The following is a 25821-nucleotide window of genomic DNA, read 5'->3' on the forward strand; positions in this document are numbered from 1 at the left end:
GCCCAACTACAGCTCACAATAGAAATGTTAGACAGTCTTGCAACAGCCGACCCTTTACTTCCAGAGAGCGAGAGCATTGCCCAAGCTCTCCGTAGACTTCCCCAAGAGGGATCAAAGAGTGAAATCCACAGCCCTGCCTGCATCTCTTCACAGAGAAAGAGCTCCTAGAAACCGGTAACCTTCAAGGTAAGCTGAAGACTGATGTGAATGAAGGAGCCAACCACATTTTCCAGCATGACAGGGCAGGGCAAGCAACACTGTCGACACTGAATTACATGGAAGGCTCGCCCACCCCACTCACACCCCCAGGGGCTCAATCCATGCTAGACACTTCCAACCGAACCATAACATCTCACTCCTAGACCCCAGAACATGGTCACCACCAAATCTGGTGGTTAAACCCAAGCCCATGAGTCATGATAAAAGCTCAAAACTCTGGTGAAACCTATCATCTTAAATTAATTTGTGGGTCCACACAATGTGTGGCCAACCCAAGCCAAGAGTTAGAATGAAAGCTCATAACTCTGGTGAAAACTATCCACCCAAGCTGGACTATCATCTTAAATTAATTTGTGGGTTCACACAATGTGTGGCTAACCCAAGCCAGGAGTTAGAATAAAAGCTCATAACTCTGGTGAAACCTATCATCTTAAATTAATTTGTGGGTCCACACAATGTGTGGCCAACCCAAGCCAAGAGTTAGAATAAAAGCTCATAACTCTGTTGAAACCTATCCACCCAAGCTGGACTATCATCTTAAATTAATTTGTGGGTCCACACAATGTGTGGCAACTAACCCAAGCCAAGAGTTAGAATGAAAGCTCATAACTCTGGTGAAACCTATCCACCCAAGCTGGACTATCATCGTAAATTAATTTGTGGGTCCACACAATGTGTGGCCAACCGAAGCCAAGAGTTAGAATGAAAGCTCATAACTCTGGTGAAACCTATCCACCCAAGCTGGACTATCATCTTAAATTAATTTGTGGGTCCACACAATGTGTGGCAACTAACCCAAGCCAAGAGTTAGAATAAAAGCTCATAACTCTGGTGAAACCTATCCACCCAAGCTGGACTATCATCTTAAATTAATTTGTGGGTCCACACAATATGTGGCTGTCCCAAGCCAAGAGTTAGAATAAAAGCTCATAACTCTGGTGAAACCTAGCAAACCAAACTGGACTATCATCCTAATATGTTTTCTTGGTACCCACCATCCACGAATGCTGCCGGACAAGAGAAAGGATTCCATCATGCTTGGAGTGTTCTGCCTTCAACTTGCTTGAAGTGGCCAAGGCTTCCAATAATGGAAAAGATAACATTTTCAATTGCAACTTGTCTACAAGAGATAAAATTTGAGGTGGAGGTTAAAAATACAAAGATTAAACATATCATGAAACAGACTAACTGCCGACCCAAAATGATTGACCTGCTGTTATGCTCAACACCTGGCTTCATGTGTTCTAGATCAAGAAAGTCTAGAAGTCTTTCTGCATACTTGTCCTGGTTAAGAGTATCCGTATGACAGCCAAGTAACTGAAACTTCCAGGAGGAAGCCATAATAGAAGCCTCTATGGCAGAGATATGCAATTAGTGGACCGCCAACTGTTGCAGAACTACACGTCCCATGAGGCATAGCAAGACTCACAGCCACAAGCATGACACCCAGAGGCAGAGGCATGATAGGACTTAAAAAAATAAAATAAAAACCATCCTAGATAATTCCATACTGGGAACATATTGAAGATGTCTTTTGCTTCACTTCCACTTTACAATGGCATACTGAACAGTAAAGTAACTAATGCACTTGTTGCCTGGCTAATTTGGCTTTAAAAAATTGGTCTGAAAACAAACAAGCATTCTGTGATTGAGTGTCGGATCGCCAACGGTTGCAGAACTACAAGTCCCATGAGGCATAGCAAGACTCACAGCCACAAGCATGAAGGGACTTGTAGTTTTGCAACAGCTGGAGGTCTGCTAATTGCATATCCCTGCTCTATGGTTTCCTATGCTTAATATAAAAAAAACACCCTAAATAATGCCATACTGGGAGCATATTGATGTTTTTTGCTTCACTTCCACTTTGCAATGGCATATTGAACAGTAAAGGAACTAATGGACTTGTTGCCTGGCTAATGTGGCTTTAAAAAGTTAGTCTGAAAACAAGCATTCTGTGATTGTTGGAATTTCATATTTCTCAGGACACACAAAGTGTTGATGCAAAAGCACCAGATGGCCAGAACAAACCTTCTTAATAAAATCAGACTTCAGCAATGGCGGCCTCTGTCCTTTCCTCATGTTTAAGGGCTCGACAAACCCCAGGCGTCAGGTCACCAAGGCCAACAAAACACATCCCCTCACACTGCTTGAGCTGCCACAAAATGCTCCACACCCCGTACACCTACCCCAAGTATGCCGGGCTCAGCTTGCTGATCTGCAGGTTTGAGACTGGCATAGATGCACATCTGCTCTCCCCCTCCTCCCTGCTGCTGACCCAGAAATGACATGAGACATCACTTCCGGGCCCCTGTTGACAGTTTCCCCGTTTTCCAAATGTGGCATGTCAAGGGGCTCACGGTCACTTAAAGCAGAAGTTCCATTTTTGGGTGGAACTCCGCTTAAAAGCTTGATACACAAAAAAGTTTCACTTAAAATGTCCCACAGATTACAGCATTTATAGACTGAAATTGATACATACTTCTCCGTTTACTCTCAAACAGCACAGTGTTGCCATACTTCAGCCTTGATGGTCATCTCGCCAGCTACAATATAAAGATAAACTTTGGAATCACAAGAAAACATAAGCAGCAAAACTGAGGAATTTGGCGTTGTCGTAACAAACAGATATTGACAAGTGAAACCGTGTGAAGTTAGCTAATGCGTTGAAGTATTTCCATTTTGTGGGAGCGGCAAGTATCAAGACCCTTTTCCCCCCCTAAGGAGAGAAGGATTCTGACCCAATACCTAAAGTCTGACCCAAGAATAGAGAGTATTGATTTTGGCCTGGCCAAAGTGTTTGTTGACTGTAATATGGTGCCCTCATACGCCAACCAAGAAAAACTAAAAACCATTCCAAAAGCAAGTCTGTATTCCCAGGAAGAAAGAATGAACAGTTATAAGAAAATCTACCATTCCCACTGTAAGCCATAATTAAGCTTCTAGACCAACTGCCAGGAAGAACCGCAGCAGTGAGCAAGGAGACTGAATCAGATCCACCCCTGGCCTTCTCGGAGGAGTGGGCACTTCTCCCCCAGTCCAGCAAGAACTGAGATTGACCCAGTCTCTAAACCCACTACTACAGAACAGCCTAGCAACCAGTCCAGATGCCCAACTACAGCTCACAATAGAAATGTTAGACAGTCTTGCAACAGCCGACCCTTTACTTCCAGAGAGCGAGAGCATTGCCCAAGCCATCCGTAGACTTCCCCAAGAGGGATCAAAGAGTGAAATCCACAGCCCTGCCTGCATCTCTTCACAGAGAAAGAGCTCCTAGAAACCGGTAACCTTCAAGGTAAGCTGAAGACTGATGTGAATGAAGGAGCCAACCACATTTTCCAGCATGACAGGGCAGGGCAAGCAACACTGTCGACACTGAATTACATGGAAGGCTCGCCCACCCCACTCACACCCCCAGGGGCTCAATCCATGCTAGACACTTCCAACCGAACCATAACATCTCACTCCTAGACCCCAGAACTTGGTCACCACCAAATCTGGTGGTTAAACCCAAGCCCATGAGTCATGATAAAAGCTCAAAACTCTGGTGAAACCTATCATCTTAAATTAATTTGTGGGTCCACACAATGTGTGGCCAACCCAAGCCAAGAGTTAGAATGAAAGCTCATAACTCTGGTGAAAACTATCCACCCAAGCTGGACTATCATCTTAAATTAATTTGTGGGTTCACACAATGTGTGGCTAACCCAAGCCAGGAGTTAGAATAAAAGCTCATAACTCTGGTGAAACCTATCATCTTAAATTAATTTGTGGGTCCACACAATGTGTGGCCAACCCAAGCCAAGAGTTAGAATAAAAGCTCATAACTCTGTTGAAACCTATCCACCCAAGCTGGACTATCATCTTAAATTAATTTGTGGGTCCACACAATGTGTGGCAACTAACCCAAGCCAAGAGTTAGAATGAAAGCTCATAACTCTGGTGAAACCTATCCACCCAAGCTGGACTATCATCTTAAATTAATTTGTGGGTCCACACAATGTGTGGCCAACCGAAGCCAAGAGTTAGAATGAAAGCTCATAACTCTGGTGAAACCTATCCACCCAAGCTGGACTATCATCTTAAATTAATTTGTGGGTCCACACAATGTGTGGCAACTAACCCAAGCCAAGAGTTAGAATAAAAGCTCATAACTCTGGTGAAACCTATCATCTTAAATTAATTTGTGGGTCCACACAATGTGTGGCCAACCCAAGCCAAGAGTTAGAATAAAAGCTCATAACTCTGTTGAAACCTATCCACCCAAGCTGGACTATCATCTTAAATTAATTTGTGGGTCCACACAATGTGTGGCTACCCCAAGCCAAGAGTTAGAATAAAAGCTCATAACTCTGGTGAAACCTATCATCTTAAATTAATTTGTGGGTCCACACAATATGTGGCTGTCCCAAGCCAAGAGTTAGAATAAAAGCTCATAACTCTGGTGAAACCTAGCAAACCAAACTGGACTATCATCCTAATATGTTTTCTTGGTACCCACCATCCACGAATGCTGCCGGACAAGAGAAAGGATTCCATCATGCTTGGAGTGTTCTGCCTTCAACTTGCTTGAAGTGGCCAAGGTTTCCAATAATGGAAAAGATAACATTTTCAATTGCAACTTGTCTATAAGAGATAAAATTTGAGGTGGAGGTTAAAAATACAAAGATTAAACATATCATGAAATAGACTAACTGCCGACCCAAAATGATTGACCTGCTGTTATGCTCAACACCTGGCTTCATGTGTTCCAGATCAAGAAAGTCTAGAAGTCTTTCTGCATACTTGTCCTGGTTAAGAGTATCCGTATGACAGCCAAGTAACTGAAACTTCCAGGAGGAAGCCATAATAGAAGCCTCTATGGCAGAGATATGCAATTAGTGGACCGCCAACTGTTGCAGAACTACACGTCCCATGAGGCATAGCAAGACTCACAGCCACAAGCATGACACCCAGAGGCAGAGGCATGATAGGACTTAAAAAAATAAAATAAAAACCATCCTAGATAATTCCATACTGGGAACATATTGAAGATGTCTTTTGCTTCACTTCCACTTTACAATGGCATACTGAACAGTAAAGTAACTAATGCACTTGTTGCCTGGCTAATTTGGCTTTAAAAAATTGGTCTGAAAACAAACAAGCATTCTGTGATTGAGTGTCGGATCGCCAACGGTTGCAGAACTACAAGTCCCATGAGGCATAGCAAGACTCACAGCCGCAAGCATGAAGGGACTTGTAGTTTTGCAACAGCTGGAGGTCTGCTAATTGCATATCCCTGCTCTATGGTTTCCTATGCTTAATATAAAAAAAACACCCTAAATAATGCCATACTGGGAGCATATTGATGTTTTTTGCTTCACTTCCACTTTGCAATGGCATATTGAACAGTAAAGGAACTAATGGACTTGTTGCCTGGCTAATGTGGCTTTAAAAAGTTAGTCTGAAAACAAGCATTCTGTGATTGTTGGAATTTCATATTTCTCAGGACACTCAAAGTGTTGATGCAAAAGCACCAGATGGCCAGAACAAACCTTCTTAATAAAATCAGACTTCAGCAATGGCAGCCTCTGTCCTTTCCTCATGTTTAAGGGCTCGACAAACCCCAGGCGTCAGGTCACCAAGGCCAACAAAACACATCCCCTCACACTGCTTGAGCTGCATCAAAATGCTCCACACCCCGTACACCTACCCCAAGTATGCCGGGCTCAGCTTGCTGATCTGCAGGTTTGAGACTGGCATAGATGCACATCTGCTCTCCCCCTCCTCCCTGCTGCTGACCCAGAAATGACATGAGACATCACTTCCGGGCCCCTGTTGACAGTTTCCCCGTTTTCCAAATGTGGCATGTCAAGGGGCTCACGGTCACTTAAAGCAGAAGTTCCATTTTTGGGTGGAACTCCGCTTAAAAGCTTGATACACAAAAAAGTTTCACTTAAAATGTCCCACAGATTACAGCATTTATAGACTGAAATTGATACATACTTCTCCGTTTACTCTCAAACAGCACAGTGTTGCCATACTTCAGCCTTGATGGTCATCTCGCCAGCTACAATATAAAGATAAACTTTGGAATCACAAGAAAACATAAGCAGCAAAACTGAGGAATTTGGCGTTGTCGTAACAAACAGATATTGACAAGTGAAACCGTGTGAAGTTAGCTAATGCGTTGAAGTATTTCCATTTTGTGGGAGCGGCAAGTATCAAGACCCTTTTCCCCCCCTAAGGAGAGAAGGATTCTGACCCAATACCTAAAGTCTGACCCAAGAATAGAGAGTATTGATTTTGGCCTGGCCAAAGTGTTTGTTGACTGTAATATGGTGCCCTCATACGCCAACCAAGAAAAACTAAAAACCATTCCAAAAGCAAGTCTGTATTCCCAGGAAGAAAGAATGAACAGTTATAAGAAAATCTACCATTCCCACTGTAAGCCATAATTAAGCTTCTAGACCAACTGCCAGGAAGAACCGCAGCAGTGAGCAAGGAGACTGAATCAGATCCACCCCTGGCCTTCTCGGAGGAGTGGGCACTTCTCCCCCAGTCCAGCAAGAACTGAGATTGACCCAGTCTCTGAACCCACTACTACAGAACAGCCTAGCAACCAGTCCAGATGCCCAACTACAGCTCACAATAGAAATGTTAGACAGTCTTGCAACAGCCGACCCTTTACTTCCAGAGAGCGAGAGCATTGCCCAAGCTCTCCGTAGACTTCCCCAAGAGGGATCAAAGAGTGAAATCCACAGCCCTGCCTGCATCTCTTCACAGAGAAAGAGCTCCTAGAAACCGGTAACCTTCAAGGTAAGCTGAAGACTGATGTGAATGAAGGAGCCAACCACATTTTCCAGCATGACAGGGCAGGGCAAGCAACACTGTCGACACTGAATTACATGGAAGGCTCGCCCACCCCACTCACACCCCCAGGGGCTCAATCCATGCTAGACACTTCCAACCGAACCATAACATCTCACTCCTAGACCCCAGAACTTGGTCACCACCAAATCTGGTGGTTAAACCCAAGCCCATGAGTCATGATAAAAGCTCAAAACTCTGGTGAAACCTATCATCTTAAATTAATTTGTGGGTCCACACAATGTGTGGCCAACCCAAGCCAAGAGTTAGAATGAAAGCTCATAACTCTGGTGAAAACTATCCACCCAAGCTGGACTATCATCTTAAATTAATTTGTGGGTTCACACAATGTGTGGCTAACCCAAGCCAGGAGTTAGAATAAAAGCTCATAACTCTGGTGAAACCTATCATCTTAAATTAATTTGTGGGTCCACACAATGTGTGGCCAACTCAAGCCAAGAGTTAGAATAAAAGCTCATAACTCTGTTGAAACCTATCCACCCAAGCTGGACTATCATCTTAAATTAATTTGTGGGTCCACACAATGTGTGGCAACTAACCCAAGCCAAGAGTTAGAATGAAAGCTCATAACTCTGGTGAAACCTATCCACCCAAGCTGGACTATCATCTTAAATTAATTTGTGGGTCCACACAATGTGTGGCCAACCGAAGCCAAGAGTTAGAATGAAAGCTCATAACTCTGGTGAAACCTATCCACCCAAGCTGGACTATCATCTTAAATTAATTTGTGGGTCCACACAATGTGTGGCAACTAACCCAAGCCAAGAGTTAGAATAAAAGCTCATAACTCTGGTGAAACCTATCATCTTAAATTAATTTGTGGGTCCACACAATGTGTGGCCAACCCAAGCCAAGAGTTAGAATAAAAGCTCATAACTCTGTTGAAACCTATCCACCCAAGCTGGACTATCATCTTAAATTAATTTGTGGGTCCACACAATATGTGGCTGTCCCAAGCCAAGAGTTAGAATAAAAGCTCATAACTCTGGTGAAACCTAGCAAACCAAACTGGACTATCATCCTAATATGTTTTCTTGGTACCCACCATCCACGAATGCTGCCGGACAAGAGAAGGGATTCCATCATGCTTGGAGTGTTCTGCCTTCAACTTGCTTGAAGTGGCCAAGGCTTCCAATAATGGAAAAGATAACATTTTCAATTGCAACTTGTCTACAAGAGATAAAATTTGAGGTGGAGGTTAAAAATACAAAGATTAAACATATCATGAAACAGACTAACTGCCGACCCAAAATGATTGACCTGCTGTTATGCTCAACACCTGGCTTCATGTGTTCTAGATCAAGAAAGTCTAGAAGTCTTTCTGCATACTTGTCCTGGTTAAGAGTATCCGTATGACAGCCAAGTAACTGAAACTTCCAGGAGGAAGCCATAATAGAAGCCTCTATGGCAGAGATATGCAATTAGTGGACCGCCAACTGTTGCAGAACTACACGTCCCATGAGGCATAGCAAGACTCACAGCCACAAGCATGACACCCAGAGGCAGAGGCATGATAGGACTTAAAAAAATAAAATAAAAACCATCCTAGATAATTCCATACTGGGAACATATTGAAGATGTCTTTTGCTTCACTTCCACTTTACAATGGCATACTGAACAGTAAAGTAACTAATGCACTTGTTGCCTGGCTAATTTGGCTTTAAAAAATTGGTCTGAAAACAAACAAGCATTCTGTGATTGAGTGTCGGATCGCCAACGGTTGCAGAACTACAAGTCCCATGAGGCATAGCAAGACTCACAGCCACAAGCATGAAGGGACTTGTAGTTTTGCAACAGCTGGAGGTCTGCTAATTGCATATCCCTGCTCTATGGTTTCCTATGCTTAATATAAAAAAAACACCCTAAATAATGCCATACTGGGAGCATATTGATGTTTTTTGCTTCACTTCCACTTTGCAATGGCATATTGAACAGTAAAGGAACTAATGGACTTGTTGCCTGGCTAATGTGGCTTTAAAAAGTTAGTCTGAAAACAAGCATTCTGTGATTGTTGGAATTTCATATTTCTCAGGACACTCAAAGTGTTGATGCAAAAGCACCAGATGGCCAGAACAAACCTTCTTAATAAAATCAGACTTCAGCAATGGCGGCCTCTGTCCTTTCCTCATGTTTAAGGGCTCGACAAACCCCAGGCGTCAGGTCACCAAGGCCAACAAAACACATGCCCTCACACTGCTTGAGCTGCCACAAAATGCTCCACACCCCGTACACCTACCCCAAGTATGCCAGGCTCAGCTTGCTGATCTGCAGGTTTGAGACTGGCATAGATGCACATCTGCTCTCCCCCTCCTCCCTGCTGCTGACCCAGAAATGACATGAGACATCACTTCCGGGCCCCTGTTGACAGTTTCCCCGTTTTCCAAATGTGGCATGTCAAGGGGCTCACGGTCACTTAAAGCAGAAGTTCCATTTTTGGGTGGAACTCCGCTTAAAAGCTTGATACACAAAAAAGTTTCACTTAAAATGTCCCACAGATTACAGCATTTATAGACTGAAATTGATACATACTTCTCCGTTTACTCTCAAACAGCACAGTGTTGCCATACTTCAGCCTTGATGGTCATCTCGCCAGCTACAATATAAAGATAAACTTTGGAATCACAAGAAAACATAAGCAGCAAAACTGAGGAATTTGGCGTTGTCGTAACAAACAGATATTGACAAGTGAAACCGTGTGAAGTTAGCTAATGCGTTGAAGTATTTCCATTTTGTGGGAGCGGCAAGTATCAAGACCCTTTTCCCCCCCCTAAGGAGAGAAGGATTCTGACCCAATACCTAAAGTCTGACCCAAGAATAGAGAGTATTGATTTTGGCCTGGCCAAAGTGTTTGTTGACTGTAATATGGTGCCCTCATACGCCAACCAAGAAAAACTAAAAACCATTCCAAAAGCAAGTCTGTATTCCCAGGAAGAAAGAATGAACAGTTATAAGAAAATCTACCATTCCCACTGTAAGCCATAATTAAGCTTCTAGACCAACTGCCAGGAAGAACCGCAGCAGTGAGCAAGGAGACTGAATCAGATCCACCCCTGGCCTTCTCGGAGGAGTGGGCACTTCTCCCCCAGTCCAGCAAGAACTGAGATTGACCCAGTCTCTAAACCCACTACTACAGAACAGCCTAGCAACCAGTCCAGATGCCCAACTACAGCTCACAATAGAAATGTTAGACAGTCTTGCAACAGCCGACCCTTTACTTCCAGAGAGCGAGAGCATTGCCCAAGCTCTCCGTAGACTTCCCCAAGAGGGATCAAAGAGTGAAATCCACAGCCCTGCCTGCATCTCTTCACAGAGAAAGAGCTCCTAGAAACCGGTAACCTTCAAGGTAAGCTGAAGACTGATGTGAATGAAGGAGCCAACCACATTTTCCAGCATGACAGGGCAGGGCAAGCAACACTGTCGACACTGAATTACATGGAAGGCTCGCCCACCCCACTCACACCCCCAGGGGCTCAATCCATGCTAGACACTTCCAACCGAACCATAACATCTCACTCCTAGACCCCAGAACTTGGTCACCACCAAATCTGGTGGTTAAACCCAAGCCCATGAGTCATGATAAAAGCTCAAAACTCTGGTGAAACCTATCATCTTAAATTAATTTGTGGGTCCACACAATGTGTGGCCAACCCAAGCCAAGAGTTAGAATGAAAGCTCATAACTCTGGTGAAAACTATCCACCCAAGCTGGACTATCATCTTAAATTAATTTGTGGGTTCACACAATGTGTGGCTAACCCAAGCCAGGAGTTAGAATAAAAGCTCATAACTCTGGTGAAACCTATCATCTTAAATTAATTTGTGGGTCCACACAATGTGTGGCCAACCCAAGCCAAGAGTTAGAATAAAAGCTCATAACTCTGTTGAAACCTATCCACCCAAGCTGGACTATCATCTTAAATTAATTTGTGGGTCCACACAATGTGTGGCAACTAACCCAAGCCAAGAGTTAGAATGAAAGCTCATAACTCTGGTGAAACCTATCCACCCAAGCTGGACTATCATCTTAAATTAATTTGTGGGTCCACACAATGTGTGGCCAACCGAAGCCAAGAGTTAGAATGAAAGCTCATAACTCTGTTGAAACCTATCCACCCAAGCTGGACTATCATCTTAAATTAATTTGTGGGTCCACACAATGTGTGGCTACCCCAAGCCAAGAGTTAGAATAAAAGCTCATAACTCTGGTGAAACCTATCCACCCAAGCTGGACTATCATCTTAAATTAATTTGTGGGTCCACACAATGTGTGGCAACTAACCCAAGCCAAGAGTTAGAATAAAAGCTCATAACTCTGGTGAAACCTATCATCTTAAATTAATTTGTGGGTCCACACAATGTGTGGCCAACCCAAGCCAAGAGTTAGAATAAAAGCTCATAACTCTGTTGAAACCTATCCACCCAAGCTGGACTATCATCTTAAATTAATTTGTGGGTCCACACAATGTGTGGCTACCCCAAGCCAAGAGTTAGAATAAAAGCTCATAACTCTGGTGAAACCTATCATCTTAAATTAATTTGTGGGTCCACACAATATGTGGCTGTCCCAAGCCAAGAGTTAGAATAAAAGCTCATAACTCTGGTGAAACCTAGCAAACCAAACTGGACTATCATCCTAATATGTTTTCTTGGTACCCACCATCCACGAATGCTGCCGGACAAGAGAAAGGATTCCATCATGCTTGGAGTGTTCTGCCTTCAACTTGCTTGAAGTGGCCAAGGCTTCCAATAATGGAAAAGATAACATTTTCAATTGCAACTTGTCTACAAGAGATAAAATTTGAGGTGGAGGTTAAAAATACAAAGATTAAATATATCATGAAATAGACTAACTGCCGACCCAAAATGATTGACCTGCTGTTATGCTCAACACCTGGCTTCATGTGTTCCAGATCAAGAAAGTCTAGAAGTCTTTCTGCATACTTGTCCTGGTTAAGAGTATCCGTATGACAGCCAAGTAACTGAAACTTCCAGGAGGAAGCCATAATAGAAGCCTCTATGGCAGAGATATGCAATTAGTGGACCGCCAACTGTTGCAGAACTACACGTCCCATGAGGCATAGCAAGACTCACAGCCACAAGCATGACACCCAGAGGCAGAGGCATGATAGGACTTAAAAAAAAAAAAAAAAAACCATCCTAGATAATTCCATACTGGGAACATATTGAAGATGTCTTTTGCTTCACTTCCACTTTACAATGGCATACTGAACAGTAAAGTAACTAGTGCACTTGTTGCCTGGCTAATTTGGCTTTAAAAAATTGGTCTGAAAACAAACAAGCATTCTGTGATTGAGTGTCGGATCGCCAACGGTTGCAGAACTACAAGTCCCATGAGGCATAGCAAGACTCACAGCCACAAGCATGAAGGGACTTGTAGTTTTGCAACAGCTGGAGGTCTGCTAATTGCATATCCCTGCTCTATGGTTTCCTATGCTTAATATAAAAAAAACACCCTAAATAATGCCATACTGGGAGCATATTGATGTTTTTTGCTTCACTTCCACTTTGCAATGGCATATTGAACAGTAAAGCAACTAATGGACTTGTTGCCTGGCTAATGTGGCTTTAAAAATTTAGTCTGAAAACAAGCATTCTGTGATTGTTGGAATTTCATATTTCTCAGGACACTCAAAGTGTTGATGCAAAAGCACCAGATGGCCAGAACAAACCTTCTTAATAAAATCAGACTTCAGCAATGGCGGCGTCTGTCCTTTCCTCATGTTTAAGGGCTCGACAAACCCCAGGCGTCAGGTCACCAAGGCCAACAAAACACATCCCCTCACACTGCTTGAGCTGCCACAAAATGCTCCACACCCCGTACACCTACCCCAAGTATGCCGGGCTCAGCTTGCTGATCTGCAGGTTTGAGACTGGCATAGATGCACATCTGCTCTCCCCCTCCTCCCGGCTGCTGACCCAGAAATGACATGAGACATCACTTCCGGGCCCCTGTTGACAGTTTCCCCGTTTTCCAAATGTGGCATGTCAAGGGGCTCACGGTCACTTAAAGCAGAAGTTCCATTTTTGGGTGGAACTCCACTTAAAAGCTTGATACACAAAAAAGTTTCACTTAAAATGTCCCACAGATTACAGCATTTATAGACTGAAATTGATACATACTTCTCCGTTTACTCTCAAACAGCACAGTGTTGCCATACTTCAGCCTTGATGGTCATCTCGCCAGCTACAATATAAAGATAAACTTTGGAATCACAAGAAAACATAAGCAGCAAAACTGAGGAATTTGGCGTTGTCGTAACAAACAGATATTGACAAGTGAAACCGTGTGAAGTTAGCTAATGCGTTGAAGTATTTCCATTTTGTGGGAGCGGCAAGTATCAAGACCCTTTTCCCCCCTAAGGAGAGAAGGATTCTGACCCAATACCTAAAGTCTGACCCAAGAATAGAGAGTATTGATTTTGGCCTGGCCAAAGTGTTTGTTGACTGTAATATGGTGCCCTCATACGCCAACCAAGAAAAACTAAAAACCATTCCAAAAGCAAGTCTGTATTCCCAGGAAGAAAGAATGAACAGTTATAAGAAAATCTACCATTCCCCACTGTAAGCCATAATTAAGCTTCTAGACCAACTGCCAGGAAGAACCGCAGCAGTGAGCAAGGAGACTGAATCAGATCCACCCCTGGCCTTCTCGGAGGAGTGGGCACTTCTCCCCCAGTCCAGCAAGAACTGAGATTGACCCAGTCTCTAAACCCACTACTACAGAACAGCCTAGCAACCAGTCCAGATGCCCAACTACAGCTCACAATAGAAATGTTAGACAGTCTTGCAACAGCCGACCCTTTACTTCCAGAGAGCGAGAGCATTGCCCAAGCTCTCCGTAGACTTCCCCAAGAGGGATCAAAGAGTGAAATCCACAGCCCTGCCTGCATCTCTTCACAGAGAAAGAGCTCCTAGAAACCGGTAACCTTCAAGGTAAGCTGAAGACTGATGTGAATGAAGGAGCCAACCACATTTTCCAGCATGACAGGGCAGGGCAAGCAACACTGTCGACACTGAATTACATGGAAGGCTCGCCCACCCCACTCACACCCCCAGGGGCTCAATCCATGCTAGACACTTCCAACCGAACCATAACATCTCACTCCTAGACCCCAGAACTTGGTCACCACCAAATCTGGTGGTTAAACCCAAGCCCATGAGTCATGATAAAAGCTCAAAACTCTGGTGAAACCTATCATCTTAAATTAATTTGTGGGTCCACACAATGTGTGGCCAACCCAAGCCAAGAGTTAGAATGAAAGCTCATAACTCTGGTGAAAACTATTCACCCAAGCTGGACTATCATCTTAAATTAATTTGTGGGTTCACACAATGTGTGGCTAACCCAAGCCAGGAGTTAGAATAAAAGCTCATAACTCTGGTGAAACCTATCATCTTAAATTAATTTGTGGGTCCACACAATGTGTGGCCAACCCAAGCCAAGAGTTAGAATAAAAGCTCATAACTCTGTTGAAACCTATCCACCCAAGCTGGACTATCATCTTAAATTAATTTGTGGGTCCACACAATGTGTGGCAACTAACCCAAGCCAAGAGTTAGAATGAAAGCTCATAACTCTGGTGAAACCTATCCACCCAAGCTGGACTATCATCTTAAATTAATTTGTGGGTCCACACAATGTGTGGCCAACCGAAGCCAAGAGTTAGAATGAAAGCTCATAACTGTGGTGAAACCTATCCACCCAAGCTGGACTATCATCTTAAATTAATTTGTGGGTCCACACAATGTGTGGCAACTAACCCAAGCCAAGAGTTAGAATAAAAGCTCATAACTCTGGTGAAACCTATCATCTTAAATTAATTTGTGGGTCCACACAATGTGTGGCCAACCCAAGCCAAGAGTTAGAATAAAAGCTCATAACTCTGTTGAAACCTATCCACCCAAGCTGGACTATCATCTTAAATTAATTTGTGGGTCCACACAATGTGTGGCTACCCCAAGCCAAGAGTTAGAATAAAAGCTCATAACTCTGGTGAAACCTATCATCTTAAATTAATTTGTGGGTCCACACAATATGTGGCTGTCCCAAGCCAAGAGTTAGAATAAAAGCTCATAACTCTGGTGAAACCTAGCAAACCAAACTGGACTATCATCCTAATATGTTTTCTTGGTACCCACCATCCACGAATGCTGCCGGACAAGAGAAAGGATTCCATCATGCTTGGAGTGTTCTGCCTTCAACTTGCTTGAAGTGGCCAAGGCTTCCAATAATGGAAAAGATAACATTTTCAATTGCAACTTGTCTACAAGAGATAAAATTTGAGGTGGAGGTTAAAAATACAAAGATTAAACATATCATGAAATAGACTAACTGCCGACCCAAAATGATTGACCTGCTGTTATGCTCAACACCTGGCTTCATGTGTTCCAGATCAAGAAAGTCTAGAAGTCTTTCTGCATACTTGTCCTGGTTAAGAGTATCCGTATGACAGCCAAGTAACTGAAACTTCCAGGAGGAAGCCATAATAGAAGCCTCTATGGCAGAGATATGCAATTAGTGGACCGCCAACTGTTGCAGAACTACACGTCCCATGAGGCATAGCAAGACTCACAGCCACAAGCATGACACCCAGAGGCAGAGGCATGATAGGACTTAAAAAAAAAAAAAAAAAAACATCCTAGATAATTCCATACTGGGAACATATTGAAGATGTCTTTTGCTTCACTTCCACTTTACAATGGCATACTGAACAGTAAAGTAACTAATGCACTTGTTGCCTGGCTAATTTGGCTTTAAAAAATTGGTCTGAAAACAAACAAGCATTCTGTGATTGAGTGTCGGATCGCCAACGGTTGCAGAACTACAAGTCCCATGAGGCATAGCAAGACTCACAGCCACAAGCATGAAGGGACTTGTAGTTTTGCAACAGCTGGAGGTCTGCTAATTGCATATCCCTGCTCTATGGTTTCCTATGCTTAATATAAAAAAAACACCCTAAATAATGCCATACTGGGAGCATATTGATGTTTTTTGCTTCACTTCCACTTTGCAATGGCATATTGAACAGTAAAGGAACTAATGGACTTGTTGCCTGGCTAATGTGGCTTTAAAAAGTTAGTCTGAAAACAAGCATTCTGTGATTGTTGGAATTTCATATTTCTCAGGACACTCAAAGTGTTGATGCAAAAGCACCAGATGGCCAGAACAAACCTTCTTAATAAAATCAGACTTCAGCAATGGCGGCCTCTGTCCTTTCCTCATGTTTAAGGGCTCGACAAACCCCAGGCGTCAGGTCACCAAGGCCAACAAAACACATCCCCTCACACTGCTTGAGCTGCCACAAAATGCTCCACACCCCGTACACCTACCCCAAGTATGCCGGGCTCAGCTTGCTGATCTGCAGGTTTGAGACTGGCATAGATGCACATCTGCTCTCCCCCTCCTCCCTGCTGCTGACCCAGAAATGACATGAGACATCACTTCCGGGCCCCTGTTGACAGTTTCCCCGTTTTCCAAATGTGGCATGTCAAGGGGCTCACGGTCACTTAAAGCAGAAGTTCCATTTTTGGGTGGAACTCCACTTAAAAGCTTGATACACAAAAAAGTTTCACTTAAAATGTCCCACAGATTACAGCATTTATAGACTGAAATTGATACATACTTCTCCGTTTACTCTCAAACAGCACAGTGTTGCCATACTTCAGCCTTGATGGTCATCTCGCCAGCTACAATATAAAGATAAACTTTGGAATCACAAGAAAACATAAGCAGCAAAACTGAGGAATTTGGCGTTGTCGTAACAAACAGATATTGACAAGTGAAACCGTGTGAAGTTAGCTAATGCGTTGAAGTATTTCCATTTTGTGGGAGCGGCAAGTATCAAGACCCTTTTCCCCCCCTAAGGAGAGAAGGATTCTGACCCAATACCTAAAGTCTGACCCAAGAATAGAGAGTATTGATTTTGGCCTGGCCAAAGTGTTTGTTGACTGTAATATGGTGCCCACATACGCCAACCAAGAAAAACTAAAAACCATTCCAAAAGCAAGTCTGTATTCCCAGGAAGAAAGAATGAACAGTTATAAGAAAATCTACCATTCCCACTGTAAGCCATAATTAAGCTTCTAGACCAACTGCCAGGAAGAACCGCAGCAGTGAGCAAGGAGACTGAATCAGATCCACCCCTGGCCTTCTCGGAGGAGTGGGCACTTCTCCCCCAGTCCAGCAAGAACTGAGATTGACCCAGTCTCTAAACCCACTACTACAGAACAGCCTAGCAACCAGTCCAGATGCCCAACTACAGCTCACAATAGAAATGTTAGACAGTCTTGCAACAGCCGACCCTTTACTTCCAGAGAGCGAGAGCATTGCCCAAGCCATCCGTAGACTTCCCCAAGAGGGATCAAAGAGTGAAATCCACAGCCCTGCCTGCATCTCTTCACAGAGAAAGAGCTCCTAGAAACCGGTAACCTTCAAGGTAAGCTGAAGACTGATGTGAATGAAGGAGCCAACCACATTTTCCAGCATGACAGGGCAGGGCAAGCAACACTGTCGACACTGAATTACATGGAAGGCTCGCCCACCCCACTCACACCCCCAGGGGCTCAATCCATGCTAGACACTTCCAACCGAACCATAACATCTCACTCCTAGACCCCAGAACTTGGTCACCACCAAATCTGGTGGTTAAACCCAAGCCCATGAGTCATGATAAAAGCTCAAAACTCTGGTGAAACCTATCATCTTAAATTAATTTGTGGGTCCACACAATGTGTGGCCAACCCAAGCCAAGAGTTAGAATGAAAGCTCATAACTCTGGTGAAAACTATCCACCCAAGCTGGACTATCATCTTAAATTAATTTGTGGGTTCACACAATGTGTGGCTAACCCAAGCCAGGAGTTAGAATAAAAGCTCATAACTCTGGTGAAACCTATCATCTTAAATTAATTTGTGGGTCCACACAATGTGTGGCCAACCCAAGCCAAGAGTTAGAATAAAAGCTCATAACTCTGTTGAAACCTATCCACCCAAGCTGGACTATCATCTTAAATTAATTTGTGGGTCCACACAATGTGTGGCAACTAACCCAAGCCAAGAGTTAGAATGAAAGCTCATAACTCTGGTGAAACCTATCCACCCAAGCTGGACTATCATCTTAAATTAATTTGTGGGTCCACACAATGTGTGGCCAACCGAAGCCAAGAGTTAGAATGAAAGCTCATAACTCTGGTGAAACCTATCCACCCAAGCTGGACTATCATCTTAAATTAATTTGTGGGTCCACACAATGTGTGGCAACTAACCCAAGCCAAGAGTTAGAATAAAAGCTCATAACTCTGGTGAAACCTATCATCTTAAATTAATTTGTGGGTCCACACAATGTGTGGCCAACCCAAGCCAAGAGTTAGAATAAAAGCTCATAACTCTGTTGAAACCTATCCACCCAAGCTGGACTATCATCTTAAATTAATTTGTGGGTCCACACAATATGTGGCTACCCCAAGCCAAGAGTTAGAATAAAAGCTCATAACTCTGGTGAAACCTATCATCTTAAATTAATTTGTGGGTCCACACAATATGTGGCTGTCCCAAGCCAAGAGTTAGAATAAAAGCTCATAACTCTGGTGAAACCTAGCAAACCAAACTGGACTATCATCCTAATATGTTTTCTTGGTACCCACCATCCACGAATGCTGCCGGACAAGAGAAAGGATTCCATCATGCTTGGAGTGTTCTGCCTTCAACTTGCTTGAAGTGGCCAAGGCTTCCAATAATGGAAAAGATAACATTTTCAATTGCAACTTGTCTATAAGAGATAAAATTTGAGGTGGAGGTTAAAAATACAAAGATTAAACATATCATGAAATAGACTAACTGCCGACCCAAAATGATTGACCTGCTGTTATGCTCAACACCTGGCTTCATGTGTTCCAGATCAAGAAAGTCTAGAAGTCTTTCTGCATACTTGTCCTGGTTAAGAGTATCCGTATGACAGCCAAGTAACTGAAACTTCCAGGAGGAAGCCATAATAGAAGCCTCTATGGCAGAGATATGCAATTAGTGGACCGCCAACTGTTGCAGAACTACACGTCCCATGAGGCATAGCAAGACTCACAGCCACAAGCATGACACCCAGAGGCAGAGGCATGATAGGACTTAAAAAAATAAAATAAAAACCATCCTAGATAATTCCATACTGGGAACATATTGAAGATGTCTTTTGCTTCACTTCCACTTTACAATGGCATACTGAACAGTAAAGTAACTAATGCACTTGTTGCCTGGCTAATTTGGCTTTAAAAAATTGGTCTGAAAACAAACAAGCATTCTGTGATTGAGTGTCGGATCGCCAACGGTTGCAGAACTACAAGTCCCATGAGGCATAGCAAGACTCACAGCCGCAAGCATGAAGGGACTTGTAGTTTTGCAACAGCTGGAGGTCTGCTAATTGCATATCCCTGCTCTATGGTTTCCTATGCTTAATATAAAAAAAACACCCTAAATAATGCCATACTGGGAGCATATTGATGTTTTTTGCTTCACTTCCACTTTGCAATGGCATATTGAACAGTAAAGGAACTAATGGACTTGTTGCCTGGCTAATGTGGCTTTAAAAAGTTAGTCTGAAAACAAGCATTCTGTGATTGTTGGAATTTCATATTTCTCAGGACACTCAAAGTGTTGATGCAAAAGCACCAGATGGCCAGAACAAACCTTCTTAATAAAATCAGACTTCAGCAATGGCAGCCTCTGTCCTTTCCTCATGTTTAAGGGCTCGACAAACCCCAGGCGTCAGGTCACCAAGGCCAACAAAACACATCCCCTCACACTGCTTGAGCTGCATCAAAATGCTCCACACCCCGTACACCTACCCCAAGTATGCCGGGCTCAGCTTGCTGATCTGCAGGTTTGAGACTGGCATAGATGCACATCTGCTCTCCCCCTCCTCCCTGCTGCTGACCCAGAAATGACATGAGACATCACTTCCGGGCCCCTGTTGACAGTTTCCCCGTTTTCCAAATGTGGCATGTCAAGGGGCTCACGGTCACTTAAAGCAGAAGTTCCATTTTTGGGTGGAACTCCGCTTAAAAGCTTGATACACAAAAAAGTTTCACTTAAAATGTCCCACAGATTACAGCATTTATAGACTGAAATTGATACATACTTCTCCGTTTACTCTCAAACAGCACAGTGTTGCCATACTTCAGCCTTGATGGTCATCTCGCCAGCTACAATATAAAGATAAACTTTGGAATCACAAGAAAACATAAGCAGCAAAACTGAGGAATTTGGCGTTGTCGTAACAAACAGATATTGACAAGTGAAACCGTGTGAAGTTAGCTAATGCGTTGAAGTATTTCCATTTTGTGGGAGCGGCAAGTATCAAGACCCTTTTCCCCCCCTAAGGAGAGAAGGATTCTGACCCAATACCTAAAGTCTGACCCAAGAATAGAGAGTATTGATTTTGGCCTGGCCAAAGTGTTTGTTGACTGTAATATGGTGCCCTCATACGCCAACCAAGAAAAACTAAAAACCATTCCAAAAGCAAGTCTGTATTCCCAGGAAGAAAGAATGAACAGTTATAAGAAAATCTACCATTCCCACTGTAAGCCATAATTAAGCTTCTAGACCAACTGCCAGGAAGAACCGCAGCAGTGAGCAAGGAGACTGAATCAGATCCACCCCTGGCCTTCTCGGAGGAGTGGGCACTTCTCCCCCAGTCCAGCAAGAACTGAGATTGACCCAGTCTCTGAACCCACTACTACAGAACAGCCTAGCAACCAGTCCAGATGCCCAACTACAGCTCACAATAGAAATGTTAGACAGTCTTGCAACAGCCGACCCTTTACTTCCAGAGAGCGAGAGCATTGCCCAAGCTCTCCGTAGACTTCCCCAAGAGGGATCAAAGAGTGAAATCCACAGCCCTGCCTGCATCTCTTCACAGAGAAAGAGCTCCTAGAAACCGGTAACCTTCAAGGTAAGCTGAAGACTGATGTGAATGAAGGAGCCAACCACATTTTCCAGCATGACAGGGCAGGGCAAGCAACACTGTCGACACTGAATTACATGGAAGGCTCGCCCACCCCACTCACACCCCCAGGGGCTCAATCCATGCTAGACACTTCCAACCGAACCATAACATCTCACTCCTAGACCCCAGAACTTGGTCACCACCAAATCTGGTGGTTAAACCCAAGCCCATGAGTCATGATAAAAGCTCAAAACTCTGGTGAAACCTATCATCTTAAATTAATTTGTGGGTCCACACAATGTGTGGCCAACCCAAGCCAAGAGTTAGAATGAAAGCTCATAACTCTGGTGAAAACTATCCACCCAAGCTGGACTATCATCTTAAATTAATTTGTGGGTTCACACAATGTGTGGCTAACCCAAGCCAGGAGTTAGAATAAAAGCTCATAACTCTGGTGAAACCTATCATCTTAAATTAATTTGTGGGTCCACACAATGTGTGGCCAACTCAAGCCAAGAGTTAGAATAAAAGCTCATAACTCTGTTGAAACCTATCCACCCAAGCTGGACTATCATCTTAAATTAATTTGTGGGTCCACACAATGTGTGGCAACTAACCCAAGCCAAGAGTTAGAATGAAAGCTCATAACTCTGGTGAAACCTATCCACCCAAGCTGGACTATCATCTTAAATTAATTTGTGGGTCCACACAATGTGTGGCCAACCGAAGCCAAGAGTTAGAATGAAAGCTCATAACTCTGGTGAAACCTATCCACCCAAGCTGGACTATCATCTTAAATTAATTTGTGGGTCCACACAATGTGTGGCAACTAACCCAAGCCAAGAGTTAGAATAAAAGCTCATAACTCTGGTGAAACCTATCATCTTAAATGAATTTGTGGGTCCACACAATGTGTGGCCAACCCAAGCCAAGAGTTAGAATAAAAGCTCATAACTCTGTTGAAACCTATCCACCCAAGCTGGACTATCATCTTAAATTAATTTGTGGGTCCACACAATATGTGGCTGTCCCAAGCCAAGAGTTAGAATAAAAGCTCATAACTCTGGTGAAACCTAGCAAACCAAACTGGACTATCATCCTAATATGTTTTCTTGGTACCCACCATCCACGAATGCTGCCGGACAAGAGAAAGGATTCCATCATGCTTGGAGTGTTCTGCCTTCAACTTGCTTGAAGTGGCCAAGGCTTCCAATAATGGAAAAGATAACATTTTCAATTGCAACTTGTCTACAAGAGATAAAATTTGAGGTGGAGGTTAAAAATACAAAGATTAAACATATCATGAAACAGACTAACTGCCGACCCAAAATGATTGACCTGCTGTTATGCTCAACACCTGGCTTCATGTGTTCTAGATCAAGAAAGTCTAGAAGTCTTTCTGCATACTTGTCCTGGTTAAGAGTATCCGTATGACAGCCAAGTAACTGAAACTTCCAGGAGGAAGCCATAATAGAAGCCTCTATGGCAGAGATATGCAATTAGTGGACCGCCAACTGTTGCAGAACTACAAGTCCCATGAGGCATAGCAAGACTCACAGCCACAAGCATGACACCCAGAGGCAGAGGCATGATAGGACTTAAAAAAAATAAAATAAAAACCATCCTAGATAATTCCATACTGGGAACATATTGAAGATGTCTTTTGCTTCACTTCCACTTTGCAATGGCATACTGAACAGTAAAGTAACTAATGCACTTGTTGCCTGGCTAATTTGGCTTTAAAAAATTGGTCTGAAAACAAACAAGCATTCTGTGATTGAGTGTCGGACCGCCAACGGTTGCAGAACTACAAGTCCCATGAGGCATAGCAAGACTCACAGCCACAAGCATGAAGGGACTTGTAGTTTTGCAACAGCTGGAGGTCTGCTAATTGCATATCCCTGCTCTATGGTTTCCTATGCTTAATATAAAAAAAACACCCTAAATAATGCCATACTGGGAGCATATTGATGTTTTTTGCTTCACTTCCACTTTGCAATGGCATATTGAACAGTAAAGGAACTAATGGACTTGTTGCCTGGCTAATGTGGCTTTAAAAAGTTAGTCTGAAAACAAGCATTCTGTGATTGTTGGAATTTTATATTTCTTAGGACACTCAAAGTGTTGATGCAAAAGCACCAGATGGCCAGAACAAACCTTCTTAATAAAATCAGACTTCAGCAATGGCGGCCTCTGTCCTTTCCTCATGTTTAAGGGCTCGACAAACCCCAGGCGTCAGGTCACCAAGGCCAACAAAACACATGCCCTCACACTGCTTGAGCTGCCACAAAATGCTCCACACCCCGTACACCTACCCCAAGTATGCCAGGCTCAGCTTGCTGATCTGCAGGTTTGAGACTGGCATAGATGCACATCTGCTCTCCCCCTCCTCCCTGCTGCTGACCCAGAAATGACATGAGACATCACTTCCGGGCCCCTGTTGACAGTTTCCCCGTTTTCCAAATGTGGCATGTCAAGGGGCTCACGGTCACTTAAAGCAGAAGTTCCATTTTTGGGTGGAACTCCGCTTAAAAGCTTGATACACAAAAAAGTTTCACTTAAAATGTCCCACAGATTACAGCATTTATAGACTGAAATTGATACATACTTCTCCGTTTACTCTCAAACAGCACAGTGTTGCCATACTTCAGCCTTGATGGTCATCTCGCCAGCTACAATATAAAGATAAACTTTGGAATCACAAGAAAACATAAGCAGCAAAACTGAGGAATTTGGCGTTGTCGTAACAAACAGATATTGACAAGTGAAACCGTGTGAAGTTAGCTAATGCGTTGAAGTATTTCCATTTTGTGGGAGCGGCAAGTATCAAGACCCTTTTCCCCCCCTAAGGAGAGAAGGATTCTGACCCAATACCTAAAGTCTGACCCAAGAATAGAGAGTATTGATTTTGGCCTGGCCAAAGTGTTTGTTGACTGTAATATGGTGCCCTCATACGCCAACCAAGAAAAACTAAAAACCATTCCAAAAGCAAGTCTGTATTCCCAGGAAGAAAGAATGAACAGTTATAAGAAAATCTACCATTCCCACTGTAAGCCATAATTAAGCTTCTAGACCAACTGCCAGGAAGAACCGCAGCAGTGAGCAAGGAGACTGAATCAGATCCACCCCTGGCCTTCTCGGAGGAGTGGGCACTTCTCCCCCAGTCCAGCAAGAACTGAGATTGACCCAGTCTCTAAACCCACTACTACAGAACAGCCTAGCAACCAGTCCAGATGCCCAACTACAGCTCACAATAGAAATGTTAGACAGTCTTGCAACAGCCGACCCTTTACTTCCAGAGAGCGAGAGCATTGCCCAAGCTCTCCGTAGACTTCCCCAAGAGGGATCAAAGAGTGAAATCCACAGCCCTGCCTGCATCTCTTCACAGAGAAAGAGCTCCTAGAAACCGGTAACCTTCAAGGTAAGCTGAAGACTGATGTGAATGAAGGAGCCAACCACATTTTCCAGCATGACAGGGCAGGGCAAGCAACACTGTCGACACTGAATTACATGGAAGGCTCGCCCACCCCACTCACACCCCCAGGGGCTCAATCCATGCTAGACACTTCCAACCGAACCATAACATCTCACTCCTAGACCCCAGAACTTGGTCACCACCAAATCTGGTGGTTAAACCCAAGCCCATGAGTCATGATAAAAGCTCAAAACTCTGGTGAAACCTATCATCTTAAATTAATTTGTGGGTCCACACAATGTGTGGCCAACCCAAGCCAAGAGTTAGAATGAAAGCTCATAACTCTGGTGAAAACTATCCACCCAAGCTGGACTATCATCTTAAATTAATTTGTGGGTTCACACAATGTGTGGCTAACCCAAGCCAGGAGTTAGAATAAAAGCTCATAACTCTGGTGAAACCTATCATCTTAAATTAATTTGTGGGTCCACACAATGTGTGGCCAACCCAAGCCAAGAGTTAGAATAAAAGCTCATAACTCTGTTGAAACCTATCCACCCAAGCTGGACTATCATCTTAAATTAATTTGTGGGTCCACACAATGTGTGGCAACTAACCCAAGCCAAGAGTTAGAATAAAAGCTCATAACTCTGGTGAAACCTATCATCTTAAATTAATTTGTGGGTCCACACAATGTGTGGCCAACCCAAGCCAAGAGTTAGAATAAAAGCTCATAACTCTGTTGAAACCTATCCACCCAAGCTGGACTATCATCTTAAATTAATTTGTGGGTCCACACAATGTGTGGCTACCCCAAGCCAAGAGTTAGAATAAAAGCTCATAACTCTGGTGAAACCTATCATCTTAAATTAATTTGTGGGTCCACACAATATGTGGCTGTCCCAAGCCAAGAGTTAGAATAAAAGCTCATAACACTGGTGAAACCTAGCAAACCAAACTGGACTATCATCCTAATATGTTTTCTTGGTACCCACCATCCACGAATGCTGCCGGACAAGAGAAGGGATTCCATCATGCTTGGAGTGTTCTGCCTTCAACTTGCTTGAAGTGGCCAAGGCTTCCAATAATGGAAAAGATAACATTTTCAATTGCAACTTGTCTACAAGAGATACAATTTGAGGTGGAGGTTAAAAATTCAAAGATTAAACATATCATGAAAAAGACTAACTGCCGACCCAAAATGATTGACCTTTTGTTATGCTCAACACCTGGCTTCATGTGTTCCAGATCAAGAAAGTCTAGAAGTCTTTCTGCATACTTGTCCTGGTTAAGAGTATCGGTATGACAGCCAAGTAACTGAAACTTCCAGGAGGAACCCATAATAGAAGCCTCTATGGCAGAGATAT

The 25821-nt window shown here is 43.4% G+C and overlaps 2 long non-coding RNA genes across 2 annotated transcripts; both read right to left on the reverse strand.

The window, feature by feature from the left end:
* Window positions 1-1124: 1124 nt before the first annotated feature.
* Window positions 1125-4833, reverse strand: LOC120947166. Its single transcript, XR_005750850.1, has 3 exons — window positions 4718-4833; window positions 2699-2762; window positions 1125-1339 (listed from the first exon to the last, which is right to left on the reverse strand). It is a non-coding gene; the product is annotated as an uncharacterized LOC120947166 (long non-coding RNA).
* Window positions 4834-6200: 1367 nt separating this feature from the next.
* LOC120947167 lies at window positions 6201-25600 on the reverse strand. The gene is made up of 12 exons (XR_005750851.1): window positions 25450-25600; window positions 23648-23711; window positions 22163-22287; window positions 20233-20296; window positions 18749-18873; window positions 16730-16793; window positions 15246-15370; window positions 13227-13290; window positions 11743-11867; window positions 9616-9679; window positions 8132-8256; window positions 6201-6265 (listed from the first exon to the last, which is right to left on the reverse strand). It is a non-coding gene; the product is annotated as an uncharacterized LOC120947167 (long non-coding RNA).
* Between the last annotated feature and the right edge of the window lie 221 nt (window positions 25601-25821).

This window comes from Rana temporaria, chromosome 8 (genome assembly GCF_905171775.1).
Source record: "Rana temporaria chromosome 8, aRanTem1.1, whole genome shotgun sequence".
Lineage (NCBI taxonomy): Eukaryota > Metazoa > Chordata > Amphibia > Anura > Ranidae > Rana > Rana temporaria.